This window comes from Anabrus simplex, chromosome 11 (genome assembly GCF_040414725.1).
Source record: "Anabrus simplex isolate iqAnaSimp1 chromosome 11, ASM4041472v1, whole genome shotgun sequence".
In the NCBI taxonomy this organism is placed as follows: Eukaryota; Metazoa; Arthropoda; class Insecta; order Orthoptera; family Tettigoniidae; genus Anabrus; species Anabrus simplex.
This window is the reverse complement of record NC_090275.1, coordinates 21,457,501-21,479,645: the sequence shown is the minus strand read 5'-3', so window position 1 is coordinate 21,479,645 and position 22,145 is coordinate 21,457,501. Positions and strand designations below refer to the sequence as shown.

The following is a 22,145-nucleotide window of genomic DNA, read 5'->3' as shown; positions in this document are numbered from 1 at the left end:
GACACAGCACAACATCGCTTGGTATTGCTTAGCATAGCGTAGTTTAGCTTAGCTTTTAATTCGTGACATAGCATAACATAGCTTAGTATTGCTTCGCACGGCGCAGTTTAGTTTGGATTTTTATTTGTGACATAGCACCACATAGCTTGGTATTGCTTAGCATAGCGTAGTTTAGCTAAGCTTTTTATTTGCGACATAGCACAACATAGCCTGGTATTGCTTAGCATGGCGCAGTTTAGCTTAGTTCTTTATTCGTGACATAGCACAACATAGCCTGGTATTGCTTAGCATAGCGTAGTTTAGCTTAGCTTTTTATTCGTGACATAGCACCACATAGCTTGGTATTGCTTAGCATGGCGTAGTTTAGCTTAGCTTTTTATTCGTGACATAGTACCACATAGTTTGGTATTGCTTAGCATGGCGTAGTTTAGCTTAGCTTTTTATTCGTAGCATAGCACAACATAGCTTGGCCTTAAGCCTCTTTTTTCGAACGCATAGCAGTAGGCTGGTAGCCGGTACAGTAGCACTACAGTTGCTGTCAACACATCGACAATGGCAAGTGTGTTCTGCAACAACAAACACAGACGCATAATTTTAATCTATGGAGAAGTTGGGTGCAGACGTGCCAACATTAAAAATTAAAAAATCAGAAGACTACGGCATATCGCGATATGTTACGACCCATCACTGCTGATACAACTTGCACCAACTGAAGAATATTTCACACATTATACAACTCTATTACATAATTCCTCTTATTTATTTATATTGCATACATTTGAACGCATGACTCTTCGTCGCAACTGCATTAGACCTCTTCAAAAATTCTGAAATAAATTATTTGCTCAAAGCATTTGCCTTGCCGAATAGATTTTACGTTTTTTAAGGATTCTTTTTCGGAATATATCGATCTGAACTGTGTTTTTGTCCTTGTAAACGTGTTAAAAGTGTCTCACAGTCGGCACTGCTATGCGGAAATGATAAAATATAAAGCATTACATTAGAGATTCTGTCATATTTAAGATCACCACGAGCTGATTGCATTTGTCCTGCCAGTGCTGACTGAAAATCAATTCTCTCCAGTTAATTAAAAAATGAAGAAAAACATGGTATTTTCAAACAATAAACACGTTTGCTCTCAAAATCGGGAGACAAGTCTCTGCGATCAGGAGAGTGGGAGGAGGGCCGAAAATCGGGAGTCTCCCGCTTAAATCGGGGGGACTTGGGATGTCTGTCTGTGAGAATACAATCGAAGCTCGCAGGTGGTTTATTTCACAAAACAGAGTTACTATTAAGACCTATTAGATTGTTTAAAGCATTTACCACACACTAGGAAATTTTGGATTCGGTGTGTAGTAAAATGACTAATTGTTTCAATCCGAAATATATCATCTTGTGGCACCTCTTTGTAAACCAGAAATTAGGCATCCCATTCATCACTAATGCATGTGGGTCACTTATAAGTAGAAAGTACGGAGTTAGAGAGCAACCTGGTATATAGGCCTACGGGTATATACAGATTAATTAATTACAACGTCCAAAGCCAAAAATACACGATTCGCTTGTCACACTATTCGGGAAACATTCTACGGATGACAGCCGGAATGAATACACTGAGCTATGTCTTCTCGGTGCTTTCTGGTTATGTCACACAACGAGACAAAGCCAACACATACGACTGACGAGAACATCAGCTTCCTCACGAAGACGTAGAATTCCAAGGACTCCGACAATGAACGGCGGCCACTTTACATAACTATTGTAGAGGAAGACATGCCTGTCAGTCAGCAGACAAACATACGTAGTCACGCTCGCTTCTCTGAAAGAGAAATAAGTCTTCTGTGGAAATGTCTCATTCCACAGCCGTGTTCTAAATCGTGCAGCGGAATTCTACTACGTGTAATGGATGAATACAAGGCAGAGGATGTGGCGAGAACTGAAGAACAAGTGAAACAGACCGACTACTCGTTTGTTGGTATTTGTTGTTGTTTTTGTTTGAGTGACCAGTTATAGTAGCAATCCCCAATTAATATTAAATATTAATGCGTCCATTCTTTAGGAACTGAGGTTTTCAAAACGCCTCTTTCTCGTATCAGAGAAAGAATACTTCAGTTCAATGGACGCACTGCGAGACGACCTGGAGAAAATCTAGAGAATTTAATCAAGGAAGAGAAGGTTGAGGGCAGTAGAGCACGGGGAAGGACTGCAACCAGTTGGACAGGACAGTCATTGGTTTATCCTTCCAATGTGCCCTGAGGAAAACCGAACATCGTCAAGGATGGTGAAGCTACAGCAGAGATGTGTGTTCGTCGTCATCTGTCTATACGAAGTCTTCCTCATCCTCTTCGTCAGAACACAGCCTTCGGTATACAGGAGGTAAAAATGTTTTAAACGAATTTCCACTGCCTTTGACTGTCGCTTCGTCTAGTTCAGAGCAAAGCCCCTTACACACTTTAACATTACCGAAGACAGCGAGTTTCATTGTCTTTGACATGCGTTTCGTCTTAGGTTACAGAAAAGCCCCCTACACATGGTAACCTCGCCGAAGGCAATCGGTCTTCGTGATCTATGTATATTAGGTCAGTATTATTATATTATGCACATTGCTACAAGAATACAAGCTCATTTCTTGGCGAAAAATACTTAATTGAACCTCCACATTCCTGCAATCTAGTAAAGATATTCGCACTACACGGAAAAGCAGAGACTTTTCAATATAAACTCGCTCTGTTATCTTCTAAGCAGAAAAGCATATCTATGACTTTGTTCTTCCGTATTATTTGCCCGCTTCTTTTAGTTATTTTTAAGAAATAATAACTAGGGCTGATATTTCAATGTAATACATACTTAATTTCTCATTAGTTATAGAAAACTGTTGCCATATGTTTACCAATTAGGATATTTGGAATAGTAGAAAACTTATGTTATTCTCCCTATTTATCCATATTTCCGGGTACATCACATATGTTTACATAATATAGCACTTTGTTTTAAACATACCTCATGGATTTCAGCTCCTTCTTTTCACAAAATTCATGTAAAATGTATTTCACAATCATCAATACTTCGAAGGTGAATTCTGGCATTTCTATGAAATATAGAAAGCAAGTGCTGTTCTATGCACTTTTTACTGGCTATTCCCAGATAGACGGATTAATCTTCATATAATGAAAGACTATTTTATTTTCGTGCGACATGTGCGATATTAACTACCTATTTGCACATTGCTAATTTCATACGTGCAATACAAGAACCGAGGCCAGTAACTATTGGACGTGCGGGAGAAAGAAGCTGCTGTAAATAGTCGTCATCCGGCGTCCATCAAGTCACAGGAGAGTGCAAGAAACTAACGAACATAGACCTACTGCATCCTGCAGAAACCTGCTCACAGAAACTAGAACGTGTCAAATTAGATCTGTACCGACCACCAATGCGGGCTTGTTCACTACAAATCATGTCAAAGTTGAGTTCTATTCCCGGTAAAGGCAGTCATTCAGGACCCATTAGTAGTATATGTACGATCTCAGAGATCGTGAGGATGGAAAAGTGAGGTCCTGAAATATTGAACAGATTATACTGCTATAGTCTGCAGCTGAGGGCGACAAAATTGAAATCAATGTCATAAAACAACATGTGAAAAGGCAATCCATCCCACCACATTTTTATATATGATGACAATGAAACCGTCCAAGATGAGGAATTTAACTGCCGGACAACGTCCGTCAAATCTCGCATAGAATGTGACATGAAACTTTCCAGATAATACCGTAGTACCCTTTCTCGTCAGGTCTGAATATTAGGTGTTGACATGTTCTCTTCTCACGTTGGGACAACATTTTTAAGAAAGCTGCTTTACGTCGGTACGTCACACAGATAAGTCTTATGGCGGACGTGGTATTAATTAAGGTAGAGCTCCAGCATTTTCCGGGTGAGAAATGGGAAACTACGCAAAACCATCTTCAAGGCTGCAGTCAGTGGGATTCGAACCCCTATCTCCCGAATGCAAGTTCACACCTGCGTGCCCCTAACCGCGCAGCCAACACGCTTAGTGGCACCATTTTTATTCGGCAAGTTCTTCCTTCTTCAGGGACGCCTCCTAAAAACCATATAAAATGAAAGGATATTAGAACAAATACCAAATAATAATAATGATAATAATAATAATAATAATAATAATAATAATTTGTTCTGGGGATTTCCGACAAAAGAGTAGCGTTAAAAATGTTGCAAAATTTGGGCTTGGAAGACTTCAGAGAAAGGTGAGGAGCTGCTCGACTAAGCGGTATGTTCCGAGCTGTCATTGGAGAGATGGCGTGAAATGACATTAGTAGACGAATAAGTGTGAGTGCTGTCTTTAAAAGTAGGAAAGATCACAATATGAAGGTAATGTTGCAATTCCAGACGACAAATTAGGGCAAATATTCGTTTATATTCTGAAGGGGGAGTTAGGGATTGGATTAGCTTACCAAGGGGGATGTTCAATAAATTTCCAATTTCTTTGACATCATTTAAGAAAAGGCTAGGAACAACTAATAGGGAATATGCCACCTGGACTACTTTCCTAAATGCAGATCAGTAGTGATTGAGTGAATGACAGTAATAGGCTAACAATAATCATCACCATCATTTTCATGAACATACCTAAGGCCCGAAGGTTTAGGCAGTAATAGGTTAGAATGCCAATTATTTGCACAGTAGGATATTTTGCGAGTAACATAACTCCCAGGGGTTCTAATAGGTCGTGCCCCTAATGTATATGCAAGTCTCAGAGCAGAACTCTTGTCCGGACTAGAGTATACTTGTTATTCGCTTTAGTAAGTTTGCATTCTTGCGTATTAAAGAAAGGAAGAAAAAACCTAATCATCAATGCTCTAATCATCTCTGCCCTCATCTACCAAGTGCATGCCCCTTCAATTTGATATCATGAAGGCTGTCTGCATATCAATGCCAACGTTTCGGTTTCGTCTACCGCACGGCGAAGAAACCGAAATCCTTTTTGCAAGTTTAAATTCATTTTGTCGGGTAGATACAGACAGCGTCACCAGCGATCTGGTACACGTCGAAATCATGGGACATGGTGTGCCGAAAAAGACTTTGTATTTTTGACAGCCCTTAAAAAATCCCACTGCATACGCCAACGCTCCTCTACCGTTAGTGGGACTTAAACCCAGTAAATCTACTACTGACCTACAGCGGGAGTTAATATTTCGAAAAAATAGTGGAATACATTATTGAGCAATTGATGGCACGATGTTAGAAATGCCCGAAGTAACGGCAAAGAACTGTGCACTGTCTGCTCTAAGGGGAACAGGGAGGGGCTGTGGTTATAATGTAATTCAGAAAATCAGCATAAGCTATTAGTTTAATTAGAGAGATGGACATTTTAGCTGCAAACAGTAACAAATCAGCAACATCCAAGAATATTACGAGACATGGAAATTATAAGTATCATCGTTACGGGTAATAAATGACTATTAGTTAGGTGGTCACGTCATTGCAGCTGCACGCGAGACCACACTCCGAGATAGACTATTATTGCTACTTTATGTTAACTGTCATCACAACTGACGAACGTATTATATCAGAACGGGTAAATAAGGTATTACAATTACGAAATGATTTCTCTCAGAGGGTGTCGTACCTCTTTCACAATGAAGCACCGAACCTTGCACCCCGCTTTGGCACAGTGGTGCTCACGCTGGGCATTCCGTCGCGCGGGCGCCCAGCACTGTACGTGGGCGGGCAGGCGATGAACGTAGGCTATACGCCAGAAGCCGTGAAGTTCTCCCAATCACCCTCGATCACTGCGACGATACACGAGCTTGAAATGGAGGCAGAGGGCAAAAATCCATGTCATTATCAATTTACCTTGCAAGAAATAACTTATATACGTCCATTGCTGTTTACGTACTTTGACCGGATACTATAAAGACTTAGGCCTAAATCTCAAATGTTTTTGTAATGAATTAAAATTTTCACTATTAAATTTTAAGAGATGCTGTATAAGCATTTCTAATATAATACAGAGTTCAGCAAACTAAAGAAGTCATGTGTGTGCAGCGGAATGGAACAATAGAGGATTTTTAAGAGCAAGCAGACAGGTCCAACCATATTGAACAGGGTTCAAGGACAGTGCCTGCTTGCTAAGATGTCTGAGTGTGAGGAGGAAGTGAATGGACAAGTGTTGCTGACACTAAGGTTGGGGGCAAGTCATGTATCCCCCTAGAGTGCCGACATGTTTTATTTATTTCAAGGTTTTTCCTTTTCTTTTTTTCTCGCCGAAGGCATTTATATATATATATATTCATGATGCCGTTCTGCCAAGGTCTCTGATAAGGAGCGAATCAATTCTCTTTTTTTATCAGTTCTATATACTGTATATTGGGTTAGATGTAAATTAGGAATCATATTTAGTAGGAGGGGGTAAGAGGAATAGTATGGTTTTTTTATGGATATAGTGAACATGTATCTGGCCGAAAGCCCGCTATGTTCAGTGGTCAATAAATTGATAATATAATACAGAGTTAGGGTGGGTAAGCTGCGACTTGTGGTTGCTTGGGTTAAAATTATCTGATAAACTCACCAACAATCCAATCATACTTACCGGGAATAACATCAATTAGGTTATTTATTTGAAGATATACTGTACATCTATTTGGTAGAAACATGTACATTGTTGTAGTTTAATCTTGGATAATAAATATCCATGCCCCCACTCGATATGAAACTCTCTCGCCATTGAAATGAAATATCGTATGGCTTTTAGTGCCGCGATATCCTAGGACGGGTTCGGCTCGCCAGGTGCATGTCTTTCTATTTGACTCCTATAAGCGACCTGCGCGTCGTGATGATGAAGACAACACACACACCCAGCCCCCGTGCCACTGGAATTGACCAATTAAGGTTAAAATCCCCGACCCGGCCGGGAATCGAACCCGGGATCCTCTGAACAGAAGGCCAGTACGGTGACCGTTCAGCCAACGAGTCGGACCCCTCGCCATTTAGAGGCTAGCTATTATCATCGGACGCCTGATAAATTTTAAATACTGCTTTCAAATTCAGTGAACAGGGAAATTCAACCAACACAACAACACAGTGCAAAATCAAGCAGTAAACTTGCTGAATTGTGTAAATATATTACTTTTTGCTGAACGAATGAAAGGAATTTACTTTTTAAGAAACGGAAATACTGTCATTCCCATCCAAGGAATCGTATCTTGAAAAGGTTGTTTTTCTTGCAATTATAGCGGGGTTTTTGTATCCCATTCAGCATTTCGCTGAGTAGTGGAAGATCTATAGCTTCGTCAATCGAACGCCGCCGTTCCCTTCTTGCTAAGTGCGTTCGCTCTCTCGTTTCACTGTGACGTATGCTTTCTACGTAAGCTGCCCGCACTTACGTCACGCTAGCCCGGCCGCACGGATGCCCAGTTGAGCACCTCTGTTCTATGCGAACTGTTCGGGCTGAACCTGACAGATTTCAGTGAAACTTGGGTAAATTATCAATTAATTTGTCTATAGGAACATTTTTTTTTTTACGAAAAATTCCTTCTCTTGAAGGTTGCAACCATTGACAAAGCATAATGAATCAATTATTTTTTTTATTTCGGCTTACAATGATAATTTTGTTGATCACATTCTTATAACGTCAAAATACAAGCGTTACAGGCTAGAGTGCGCATTTTTAGCCAGTAATAGGTTAGAATGCGAACTTACTTAAGCCGGTAAACAGTACAGTCTACCCTACACAACGGTTATGTTATGAGTCTTGCATAAACTTTAGGAGTACGGCCTATGTGAACCCCTAGAATTTATGTTACTTTCGCTACACAACGGAATAACGGGCTAGTCGATACTTCTTAATACTCAAATTAGTTTGCATTCTAACCTATTTCTGCCTAAAATCCAGAGTCCAGTTATATAAGAATGATTTCTAAGCAATGAGATTGAACCTCGTAAAGGTGACAAACATACAGTTTGCAGTTCTGGAACGTGTAAGTTAAACTGCTTTCAAAAATGTATTGTGCATCGAATACTGTTCCTCCGTGCGTTAAGTATTTCTTCCAATCGCTAAATTTGCATGAAGAGATCGCACAGCAGATCAATTGATTCTTTTGCTAAAGTCTTCATACTTACACAAGGATCTCATTCGGAGCCACCAATAAAGTTAATATTTTTTTAAATTAGTACATTGTAAGTAGTTTTTCTATGAATTTTGTCCTTATTTTTGTCTTAAACAATACTCCTATTTTGTAATTATTAGTGTTTTGAGTTTTAATCACTTTTATAGTTCGAGGTCGGGGATCAACCGGGACGAATTATATGGTACATTTTTTAAGTGTGACAAAATGCGAATTTAGCAAACAGATTACATGCGATTCATTAAAACAAGCTACTGTGCTTACGATTTTCGATAGAAAACGTCGAAAACTATTCTCAGTTATTACTTACTATCTACTGTTATTATACAAGGTCGTAAGACTTTTTTTCGATTATTACCGAAAAACGATATTTACGTCCGCCATTTAGTGGTTAGTGTGATTAGCATGCATTCCAGGAGGCCCGGCTCGATTCTCGGCTCTGGCACGAAATTTCAAAAGTGGTACGAGTACTGGAACGGGGTCCACTCAGCTTCGGAAGGTCAAATGAGTAGAGGGGTTCGATTCTCACCTCAGCCATCCTAAAAGTGATTTTCCGTGGTTTCCAACTTCTATAGGGAAAGGCCGGAATGGTACCTAACTTAAGGATACGGCCGCTTCCTTCCCTCTTCCATGCGTATCCCTTCCGATCTTCCCATCCCCCCCCCCCCAAAGTATTTGTGATAAAAGAATTCACAGCCTGTTTCCAGTCATTCGACCAGGTTAGTTTAGGAATTGTTGTCGCCATCTCAATCCAAATATTTCAGTATGATTTCCTGTAACTATCAGTGAGTGTACTGAGTCATATGGGGATTTTTAAAAATAAATAAATAACTATTCTCTCTAAACAGAAGTGTAATTTCATCTATTGCAGGAAGCCAACGTCCGACACGAGTCACCTGGCCGCTAGTGGTGAGACCCAGCGGTAGTCGTAGATACTTAGAACACCAAAGAAGCCAACCTGTCTTAAACACCACCTTGTTTTAGCAGTCAGCGGAGTTCATACGCCATCTGTTGAACTCTAACGGTTTGCAGCACTTGGTACATACGATTACTGCGCATTTTAATCACGATTATTATCGATATCGTGGCAAAACTCACTGGCTTCATCAATCACAGAACAAAGCGAGTCGATCTGCCCCACTGGTACAAGTCAAAAGTTCAGACCAGAAAGTCGTTGCTCGTAAGAACAGTTAAGAGAAAGAGAATTACAACACGTGTCTTACCATAATGTAATCGTGAAAGAGAGAAAATAAAATACAAGTTCCTTTGAATAAAATATCACGTAACTCTTGTACATTTATCTTACCGCGCGGTGCATGCAAAATCCCAGTCACAACATTACAAGCACTCGTGAATACCAACACTGCAGCAACAAGGAATGTCCTCCGCATTATTATTTAAATCAAGGTTTCTCAATGTTTTCTGTTCCAGGGCATCCTAGCTTAAGACCATATTAGACTAAGCGGTATGTTCCGAGCTGTCAGTGGGGAGATGGTGTGGAATATTATCAATATACGAATAAGTTTGAACGAAGCTTTTAAAGGTAGGAAAGATCAAGTTGGAATTCACGACGAACAATACCTGCCTTGTTCATAGAATTCTGGAAGAAGTTCGAGCTGCCTACGAACAGCATTGAAAGAATAGTTACCACCACCATACGTGGATCTGTACACATCCTGAGGTCTCGTTTGCTCCGACCTCCACAATTTAAAACACTTTATTACCCCTATATTTCTATATGATAAATCATTTTGTATCCTGATACCCTTTACATTGTCCACTGCGGCAACCCGTAATTGCTGGAAGTCGTTGATTCGTTCAATTAATATATATTGGGACAAATACGTGTTTGCAGGAACACGAGTTAGGGATTGAAATACTTTAGCAATTTAGGACAGTCGCCCAGGTGGCAGATTCCATATCGGTTGCTTACATAGTCTTTTCTTTAGTAATTTCAAATAAATTTGTCGAATACCTCCGATGGTAAATTATTCCAATCCCTAACTCCGCTTTCTACAAACGTACATTCGCCTCAAATTGTCCTCTTGAATTGCAAGTTGATCTTCTTATTGTGATCTTTCCTACGTTTAAAAGCACCACTCAAACTTACTCGTCTATTGATGTCATTCCACGCCATCTCTCGTCTCCTTTCTCCCAAGGTTTGCAAGATCTTCGCGTAACACTACTATTTTGTCTGAAATTACATGGCTGAGTCATGTATGCGACGATAAAGTCAGGCGGCAAACAGGTATCACCCCCCCTTTTTTTTTAATGAATGAGTGAGAGGTGCTTCCTGTGGAAATGCGTCAACTTACACTCAGCCGATGTGTCTGATAGATGAAAATCGTGCTCACTGATGCGAAAAACATACGTTGCACCGCCAGTACGTTAAGAAGGCGAACAAGTCTTAGGGAAGGTTATCTAATTGTATTTTCTATTAAAACAACAATTATAAATCACCATACTGTAATTATAACATCTTTGGATGTACCTACAATCTTTCCATGAGTTACAGTAAACACATCATATAAAACTGTTTTATAGCATTATTTTATGTGTGATCCTTCTAAAGCCTTGTACCAGATATTCACCAATGAACTATCAGATGCAGAGTTAGATCGACGATATGCAGCACGCCACAAATATTATTATTATTATTATTATTATTATTATTATTATTATTATTATTATTTTCTATGTGCTTTCCTCTACAAGCGTTTTAAGGTAAAATTAATATAGTTCATCTCTTGTATGTACTCAAGGAGATTACTGAAGTACTTAATGGACGAATGTACGACTCGTTGGCTGAAATGTCAGCGTACTGGCCTTCGGTTCAGAGGGTTCCGGGTTCAATTCCCGGCCGGGTCGGGGATTTCAACCTTAATTGGTTAATTCCAATGGAACGGGCGCTGGGTGTATGTGTTGTCTTCATTATCATTTCATCCTCATCACGACGCGCTGGTCACCTACGGGCGTCAAATGGAAAGACCTGCACCTGGCGAGCCGAATCCGTCCTGGGATATCCACTATCTAGGTACACCTGTTCGCTTGGTGTTAAAATTGGTAGTTTGAGGAGTATTTTCAGCGTTCTTTTATGCATTGCATTGGCGTTTTCAATGCATTCTTTATTACAGTCTGCCCAGATGTGGATCATATTCGTGAGATGGGTTTCGATTAGTGCATGAAGAAACTCTTCAAACAATCCTCGAGAAGATTAACATTTGAATCGACTTAAAACAATAATGGATGGACCTACTTTACAACAAACTGCCGTAACACGGTCTTTCCAAGATAATGATTCATCTACTAAGACATTTCTTAGGTTGAATTCGGGGTATTATTTCTCTAATTGTGGAGAAAGTGATGGAAGCGCGTCTTCGCTGGTACGATCACGTTATGAGAAGGCAGGATGGCTCTCCATGTTGATCCGGGAGGAATACGACCACGTGGAAGGCCTTTAAAGCGGTGGACTGACAATATCAAGGCCGACATGCACAACGTTGGTTTAAAAACCTGAGGATGTCAGCAATAGGACGAAATGGAGGAGATGTAGCTAAACAGCGGACCGCATACTTCGGCATAAAAGCTAGGAAAGGGAGATAGAGATTGCATCCTAAAATGTCAAAGTTATGCCAGATAGTTTGTTTGTTGTTGTTGTTGTTTTTCCTTACGGATAAAGCATTCAGATAGAAAAATATGTTATACGAGGCGTGCTAACTCTCAAATTAATAATAATAATAATAATAATAATAATAATAATAATAATAATAATAATAATAATAATTGTACCGGGCGGTACACCTCCACGCCGCTAATTCAAACATGCGCCAGTTGAAACTCCTCTACTGGAGGAAGCCTGAACTTTAACTCCCATATTAATTCAACGATATCTCAGAAGATGTCATTACTATAAATTTTGAAGTGTTCTGAACTATATCAGTTTCGATTCATTTTTGTTTTGCCGGTAGTAAGAAGTGTGAACATCCTCTTCTAGATGGCACTACTGAAGGACTACAATTATGCACCCTAGTGCGAAGTGAAAGAACTTTGTTTTTGGAGAAATTTTGTGTTCTTAAGTTTGTTCTTTGTTAAATTTCTTTCTGTCATTGTTTAGGTTGGCTGTATAACCCTTTACTTTCCGCCAGCTTTGAATTCGACCAATGAGTAATTTCTGTAATTAATTTTCCACCAATAATGTGTTTCTTCTTCATCTTGTGTAGGGGTTTTCGTTGTTAGCCAATAAAATGATTGTGGGCGGGTGTTCTCATTCCTGAAAGGCCTCGAATGTTCCGCGAGGGTATATAAACTGCTGATTTTTGGGTCTCCGGGCCACTTCTGTAACATCTATCAGTGTGTAAGGTACGTAGCAGGGGGCGGGAAGCGCCTCTTTCTTCGGGCAGCAGTTCAACCACCAGGTAATGGCCTTTTAATAACTTCTGTTCTTGCTAGCTCAGCAGTTTAACTCTCGGGGCAGGTCCGAAGCCTCTTACCATGTAACTTTCCCCTGAAATGTAAAGACACTTGGTATCAATTCTTTCTAAACTACAAATTGGGATAGAGAGTGCTTAACCCTCTCGAGCTCCCACTCATATTGCTTTGAGGTGGACTTATTTTCAAAACCGTTTCTTCCCTTCTAAGGTAATGTAAATCATTTTCTTATATAAGTCACCTCTTTAGGATGGGATTAGCCCTTGCATTAACGGCCTAGTGCCAAGTAGGTTTTAAATAAAGTGTATTAGGAGTGCAAGGACGCCTCCTCTCAAGTTGGTATTTTGGAGGCCATGTAATTGACCTGTTTCTTTTCTTAATAGGCCTCAGTAGGTTGGGTATTTTTACCCCTGCTTTCGTGTACTTGGAGGACAGCTTGAAAGTAGAGTTTGGTGTGGCCTTTGATAGGCTTGAACTTAAGAGCGGGTTGCTCTTTCTTAAAATTTGTTTCTGCGTGCCTCGAGGAGGCTTTTCTGTGTAATTGGGAGCAAGAGCTCCTGGGCATGATTGGGGTCTTCTGCCCCTTTGTTGAATCTTGTACATCGTAAGGTTGGGCTTATAGCTCAAGAATTGTGTGTCTGGCTCTCGGAGCCCAAATCCTGTAACACTGTAATTGTACATTCTCGATTGGTTGCTTGCTACTATGTACCTGCCATTCTTGTTATTTCTTGATTTTGCAAAGAAAATATAACCTTGTTAAATTTTATCTTAACTTTAATTTCGTAAGTTGAGACCCGTTCACCCCAGCACCTTCTTTCACCTCTGCACATCCACAATACCCCGTAATAATAATAATAATAATAATAATAATAATAATAATAATAATAATAATAATAATAATAATAATGTTATTGCCTTTACGTCCCTGGTGTTTACGGTTTTCGGGAGCAAGTGGCCGTACGGTTAGGGTCGCGCAGCTGTGAGCTTGCATTCGAAAGATAATGGGTTCGAGTTCCACTGTCGGCAGGTTTGAATATGGTTTTCGGTGGTTTCCCATTTCCACTCTGGACAAATGCTGGGGCTGTACCTTAATTAAGGTCGCGGCCGCTTCCTTACCACTCCTAGGCCTTTCCTATCCCATCGTCCCCATAAGATCTATCTATGTCGGTGCGATGTAGAGGAAATTTAAAAAAAATTCATTGTACGTTTAATGGACATAGAAATGAACTAAGACAAAATGTAATAAAATAGTTCTTACATTTAATTTGTTGTTAAAACAAAACAAACAAACCAACCCCATGGCCCTACAGCCCTTGAAGGGCATTGGCCTACCAAGCGTCCGCTGTTCAGCCCGAAGGCCTGCAGATTACGAGATGTCGTGTGGTCAGCACGACGAATCCTCTCGGCCGTTATTCTTGTCTTTCTAGACCGGGGCCGCTATCTTACCGTCAGACAGCTCCTCAATTCTAATCACGTAGGTTGAGTGGACCTCGAACCAGCCCTCAAGTCCAGGTAAAAATCTATGACCTGGCCGGGAATCGAACCCAGGGCCTCCGGGTAAGAGGCAGGCACCACGGGGCCGGCAATTTACTGTTAACAAATTGAAATACGACGGTTCCACTCTAACTGAATATTTTACGAAGCAAATTGAATTCATTACATTAAAAATGAAACAGTTTCAGGTTACTTCACTCAATACTTTTCGAACGATAATTTAATTTAATATTTAGAAGAAGTTAGATATAATGATTCCACACTAGTTCAGTCTATATTTTACGGACGTTTACTAGCATCTAAACGAAATTCATCTTCTGCCGTAAGGCGACTCGTAGGAATTAACCTGATGCGGCTAAAATCCCTGGCCAGGTCAGGAATCTACGCCAGGATCCTCTGCTACGCTACCAATTCGGACTGTGTTACGGAGTCACCAGCAGGTACTTTTCTTTTGTGACGTCGCACCGACACAGACAGGTCTTATGGCGACGGCGGGATATGGAAAGCCTAGGAGTGAGAAGGTACCGGCCGTATCCTTAATTAAGGTACAGCTCCAGCATTTTCCTGGTGTGAAAATGGGAAACCACGGAAAACCAACTTCAGGGCTGCCGACAGTGGTTTTCGAGCCCACTATCTCCCGGATGCAAGCTGACAGCTGCACACCCCTTATCTCACGGCCAACTTGCCCGGAACCAGCAGGTGTTAAGGGCAATAAATGTGTCACCGCTGCATATCAGGCGACAGCCAGCTGATCTGACTTTCCTCCACGGAATCTCAAATGGGCATTACCGCCCGGAACATCTTGTCTCACTCTCCTCTCTGCGCGTCTCCTCCCGCTCCAGAATCAAAGACCATCTCCACATTCTCCACACTCAGCACTCAATCCTTCAACTATGTTTTCTAATCCGCCTCTTAACACTATTAATAAGAGACAAGAGCTTGATATAGCAGCAAGTAGAAGTAAATTGCAGAGAGGTGTAAACAATATCTTAAGAATAAGTTGATGTTTAGAGGTTATATACCGTCATCTTCTCCCAGGACGACTGGGCTATGACCGTGGACACTCTCATGGTATTGATTTGGATATTTGTTATTAATATGTTGTGTACCTGATCTTGTTATTTATTTGTTATGCTTGTTATATTTTATTATGAAAGTTTAGATATGTCAATGAGTTTGTTGACACTACAAATGGTATGCGCTCATTGTAGCTGTACCTTGTGCTTTGTAAATAAATAACTAATTCTGTCACCATTGTTTTATGCAAGGCTTTTTTGCAAATAATCTAGAATGTATTTAGTCTGTTACAATTAACGTAGCGTAATCTCTGAACGATTCCCTAATCTTCAATAGATTCGCTAAATTGACGTAAGTCAGTGAATCTTATCGTTCCTTACTACCTTATCAAGAAACTCTAGTGCATTTACTTAAGAGTTCACAAAGTTGTCCTGCGACGTTGTTATCCGTTCTTTGTTGTCTTATCTTCTCTATTAGTGCTACATTAAAATGAAATTACATCAGATTTATGATGATGATGATGATGCTTGTTGTTTTAAGGGGCCTAACATCAAAGGTCATCGGCCCCTAATAGTACGAAATGAAAGAACAAAAATTGCAAAGGCATCCACTGACCAAAATAAAAATAAAATATGGCATGAAGAATGAATGGATGGACAGGAACTCAACAAAACACAAAACAAACAAACAAAAACCAGTGGATCGGACTCAATACAGATCGAAAATAACATAATTACCGACGAAGGAACAACTTATAAAGCACAATGATGCTTGGTGTCTAAAGGGGGGTGCAAAATCCACGTCTAAGGCCCCACAGAATGGTACATGTCGCGAGTAAAATAGAACCATGGTATGTGTCATGTTGGGGTATTAATCAGAAGTAGCGAAGACTCACGGTGTTCCACAAAAGATGGTACTACTCACAAGTATTGCAATACGTACAAGTAACGCAGACCTATGGTGTGTCTCACATAATGGCCCAACTCAGAGCCAACGCAAACCGAGAAGGTTCCCCACCTAGGTGTACTAAACACGGGCGCCGGTATTCCCGTGGTGTTCCTCACATAGTGGGTACTAATCACAGGCAACGCAGACCCACGGTGCTGCTCATATAGTGGTACAACTCACAGGCTACGCCCAGACCCGCGGTGTTGCACACATGGGTACAACGCACAGGTACTGGAATCCACCAGGCCAGGCTTTAACTGCTACTAATCACAAACCTATTTCGTACAGAATTTAGTTGTACTACTCGCAAGTACAGGCAACCTATGGTGTTCCCCGCGTGATGGTACGATTCAAAATTAGTTTCATGGTTCTAATTCAGTCAGCCCTTGGTCGCCCCTTTTAGTCGCCTCTTACGACAGGCAGGGGATACCGCGGGCGTATTCTACATGTGCGTCCCCCACCCGCAGGGGGTAGTGTGTTTGGTCCGCGAGAGGTATTTTATTTCCCTGAAGTCCGCCGGCAAGCCGGTTAGGACCTCCCTATCCGCCACCTGGGACGCGCCACGTGGGAGTATCACCTCTCCCACTGCTACGCCTGCGTAGCAGGTTCGTGGACATCGGATTTAAACCTATGGACAGAATTTCATGAGGTGGTAGCGCTGTATGACATGGGGGGTGGAAGTGGGGGCAGGTGTCATCATCTTCTCTAGCATAATACAAAAATAAACATGTTGAAATTGCAAGTGCTTGAATACAGTTATTTTTTATATTAATATATCTTATGTTGCTATTGGTCAAAGTAGAATTTGGATGTTTGGAACTACCTAGTCTGTGGATCCACGTATAATTTGTCTCTGTCACCTAATGAACAGATGGCGAACATATGGCATGCGAACACCTCTATGGCACGTAACACCTTTTAATGTTTTTAACATGTATTAAACAGCGCGAGTTGCCCGTGCGGTTAGGGGCGCGCAGCTGTGAGCTTGCAACCCGCAAACAGTGGGTTCGAACCCCACTATCGGCAGCCCTCAAGGTGGTTTTCCGTGGTTTCCTATTTTAATACTAGGCAAATGTACCATAATTAAGGCCACGGCCGATTCCTTCCCACTTCTAGGCCTTTCTTATCCCACCGTCGCCATAAGATACATCTGTGTCGGTGCGAAGTAAATCAAATTCTAAGAAAAAAATATAAATAGGTCGAAAATCTACTAACATAGCATATATTGACATTACACTTTAGTAAGTATGTCACAATTAGTTGTTCGGCCATTTTTTACAGATGTTATTAGGTTAAAGCAAAAATATATCTTATCCTTAAAGTTCAGCTATTTTTGAAATGTGATTTTCAGTGATGTTTGCAAAATAAAGACGTGAAACATTCATCGAATGAATTTGTATGTAACGCAATCTAATACCTAAATTAAGTCAAATGAGGGGGTTTCATAATAATTTTAAAGGAAAATAATCAATGGCACACTGGACAATAAAACGTAGTAAGCAACGCTTTAATTGACACGCTAGTTGGAAAAGGTTTGCCATCCCTGATCACGGCTCGCGTGCCTGTTTTGAAGTAATAATAAAATAAATAGATTTATTACAAGCTTTTAAGTTTGTACTTACTGAAATAATGTAACTATCATAAGCTTAATTATCGTAGTATGTTTCCTGCACGATAAATTTTACGAATAATTACCAGTGCTATTTTCAGTACAACGATAACGTTAAGATCGATTATCACGTTCACATGATTTGTAAAGGTGACACTGAAACCGAAGAGTTCGGTAACGAGATGTTTAAACAGTTAAACGAATCTACCGTAATTCAGTTTATTTATTTGCTATTTTTTCAGGATGTATATAACGTGAAAGAAATATGATATAAATAGAATACAATCAAGCCCGTTTATTGCGACATCGCTTTTAACGACGTATTGGATATAACAAAACCTAACGGTCCCGTCTAAAAGCTTTATAAACACTGTATTTAAAAATCACTGTAGGACGTCGGTTATAACAAACAACATATCATATAAAACGACGTATTGGATATAACGACAAAACCTAACGGTACCATAATAAAGCTTTACAAAGACTGTATTTAAAAAATCACTGAGCAGGACATCGCTTATAACGACATATCTTATAAAACGGCGTATTCGAGATAACGACAAAACCTAACAGTCCCGTCTAAAAGCTTTATAAACACTGCATTTTAAAACAATCACTGTAGGACATCACTTATAACGACATATTGTATAAAACGATGTATCGGATATAACGACAAAACCTAACGGTCCCGTTTAAAAGCTTTATAAACACTGTATTTAAAAAATGGCTTAGTACGACGTCGCTTATAACGAAATATCGTATAAAACGACGTATTTCGGAGACATGTATCGCCTATAACGTCTCATGTTGGTTTTTATTTCTTAGGTATTTGAGGACTGCTGACAACAATGTAACGCTTAGTATTGTAGATTTTAAATCAGTCTATTAATTAATGAAGGAAAGCAAATATGTCGCAAAGGAAAATGAAAGTGTTTAATAGTAATAATAATTTCGTGTGGTTATTTCTAGCTGAGTGCAGCCCTTGTAAGGCAGACCCTACGATGAGGGTGGGCGGCATCTGCCATTTGTAGGTAACTGCGTGTTATTGTGGTGGAGGATAGTGTTATGTGTCGTGTGTGAGTTGCAGGGATGCTGGGAACAGCACAAACACCCAGCCCCCGGGCCATTGGAATTAACCAATTAAGGTTAAAATCCCCGACCCGGCCGGGAATCGAACCCGGGACCCTCTGAACCGAAGGCCAGTACGCTGACCATTCAGCCAACGAGTCGGACGTGTTCAATAGTAAAGAAATGTCACACACAGGGCGATTAGAAAATGGGGAAACAAACGTCACCATCGCGAATGAACTGGATGTATCACACTGAATGATTTCTACAATTTGGAAGGACAAAGAGAAAATACAGTCTCTTTTCGAAGAAAATTCTTTAAGAATCAAGCGGGCCAGATCACCTGAGCACAAAGATATTGATGAATCTTTACTTAGAAGGTTTAAGTAGCAAACAACAAATAATGTGGCGATCAATGTAATTCTGCGCAGTCCCACTCCATAAATACTTTATCATAATAATAATAATAATAATAATAATAATAATAATAATAATAATAATAATAATATTGTTTTAACGTCTCACTAACTACACTCTGACGGTTTTCGGAGACGCCGAGGTGCCGGAATTTTGTTCCGCAGGAGTTCTTTTACGTGCTAGTAAATCTACCGACACGGGACTGAAGTATTTGAGCACATTCAAATACCGCCAGGCTGAGCCAGGATCGAACCTGCCCATTTGGGCTCAGAATGCTAACCGTCTGAGCCACTCAGCCCAGTATTTATTTCACCGATGTTTCTTGAAGTTTTAACTTAATTCTGTTAAGTAACCATGTACAGTTTGCGTACAGCCTAAAACTTATATGAGATATGACACTTTTAGCAACAAGAAAAAACCGGTTAGCGCGACTATCGGTTATAACGACCCCTGACTGGCGATCCCTTCGGTGTCCTTATAAACCGATTTCGAATGCATTTGATTAAAAATAACATGACCGTATTTTAAAAGTAACGGCGCCTTTAAACTTGCTGTGGACGGTTTGAGAAGCGAGGAGAGTTTAAAACCAAATGTAAGAAGTAACTTTTTAAGTTACGTTAGTGTCTTGCTTTCTTATGTTTATTACGCCGAATCCTTTACTCAAAAACAAAAGAAACTCTGAGAGTCTCAAAGTAGATTTGTTAATCTATCTCTTCTTACAGTCAAAATTTCGCTAAACTGCACTGTTCTCACCGACTTGCTTCGTCTCTCTTTGCGATGCATTCTAACTATCCCACCTTCGTCTCTCTTCAGTAGCACCACATTTCAAAGACACCTGATCTCCTTTTCACACGGTTATGGTCAATGTTTCACTCTACAAAAAACTCCTCATTTGAGTTTTCAACATATATTTTGCCTACAGTCTAGGACATTATTTCATATTTTGCAGATATTTGCATTATGTTGGGCAACAAGAAATATTAGCACTTTCAAACGAAAATATTATTGTCACAAGATTGTTTCTGTTTAAAAAATGTTAAAGAAACGCTTTTATCGGAACAGAATTGCACTTACAAAAATATAACGCAATTTCTTGCATAGGTATGGGGTTCTCTCGGTCTCAACCGGACACGAGTTCAAGACATCGTTTTCGCCGTAATCATCTATACAGCATTTGAGGAACCGTTCTATATTCGAAATTTATTTCTGAACCTTGTGATTGTTGTTATTTCTGTCTGGCACATTGGCAAATTCACCGATGACTTGTCCGTCTCCGTAGAGTAACGGTTATCATTATTAGCTGCCGTCCTCAGGGGCCCGAGTTCGATTCTCGGTACTGCTAGAAATTTAAGAATGGCGGCAGTGCTGGTATGCGGTTAAAATGGTAGATGCAGCTCACCTCCATTCGGGGTGTGCCTGAAAGAGCTCCACTACCTGAGGATAAGTCCAGCCCCGCGGTGTAGAGGGCAACGCGTCCGCCCCGGGTTTGATTCCCGGCCGGGTCAGTGTTTTTTAAATTGTAATTGATTAATATCCCTGGCCTGGGGACTGGGCATTTGTGTCGTCCTTAACGTTCCTTTCCTTACATTCAACACTCTACACTTCCGCAATTCCAGTTACACGCAGGTTCCTCTCAAATGGTGAAAGTAGTGACAAAAGATCTTCATAGGTCGACGCCACGAATAAACATAATTTTAAGTCCAAAAAAAAAAAAAAAAGAAAAAAAGAAAAAGAAACCTCAAGATGAGAACGCGAGTTTACTTTTACCAACAACTTGGAGTCGAAATAGGCCTACTTCCTCCTTGTGGCAGCCTCCTCATAGGGAAAGTTGTATTAATAATAAAATTAACAAAAACATAAATGCTACTAAACGGCTTACTTACAACTATGGTTAATGGAATAAAAACGAAGAGTGCTTCCGTATAGAATATAAATTTGATTAGTGTATAACTCAGTGTAAAGAGGTAAGCAGTATTAACAAAAATGCTGCGGAATTCTAATCAAGTTCCTGAGAACAGCCAATTGTAATAGGAATTAATTTACCGCAAATATATATATATATATGCGTGGGCCGTGACAATTATGTCATAGATCGACCAGTGGCGCTGACTTTGCAGTGGCAATGCGTTTTATGCCCCCAAAAATGATCTTAGGGGGGGCAGAGTGCTATTTTACCCCCCCCCCCCAACGCAGTCTTCGGAGGCTGCCAAGGCGTTGAATATGGAGAATGTTGTAGAAGGTTTCATATCAAGAAATGAGTTTAGAAAGCGGGCATTCCTTCAGAGAACTACATTTCCCAATGGAGACTGTTTAGGCGGTACGTCTGGTGGTAGAGCTTTTCACATTTCGTATCTTGGAATGAACAATATACAGCAGTAGGACATTTATTAAAATAATGTATTATTATTTTTGATAGCTACGTACACAAAACATTCCTTCAAAATATTTATGTATTAATCAAGTTTCCTTTTTCTGCTTACTTGTGAATATTATTGAAAACTCCGTACGTAAGACTCGTTCAAAACTGTACTTGAGAAACAAGCTCTATTATCGTTCTGTTTGTTTGTGAATATTGTTAATTATAGAAATGTGTTCATTAATAGCTGTTCCTCATTTCACATGCCCTGTGTTCAGGTTTTTTTTTTTTTTGCTTTACGTCGCACCGACACATATGTCTTACGGCGACGATGGGATAGGAAAGGCCTAGTAATGGGAAGGAAGCGGCCGTGGCCTTAATTAAGGTACAGCCCCGGCATTTGCCTGGTGTGAAAATGGGAAACCATCTTCAGGGCTGCCGACAGTGGGGCTCGAACCCACTATCTCCCGATTACTGGATACTGGCCACACTTAAGCGACTGCAGCTATCAAGCTCGGTGTGTTCATGTTAATCATGCCCCCCCCCCCCACCGCTCAATAATTACCCAAAGTCGGCGCACCTGAGATCGACTTTTCCGCTTATATTTATTCCAAAAAACACAAACATGGTATCCATAGTTGTCCTCATTGAAAAATTAGAAGGTACTTCT

General features: G+C 40.3%; 1 protein-coding gene across 4 annotated transcripts in view; it reads right to left on the bottom strand.

Annotated features, from left to right (window-relative positions):
* Positions 1 to 22,145, bottom strand: part of IP3K2 (Inositol 1,4,5-triphosphate kinase 2) — a 402,764-nt gene that overhangs the window by 380,207 nt on the left and 412 nt on the right. The window lies entirely within an intron of this gene.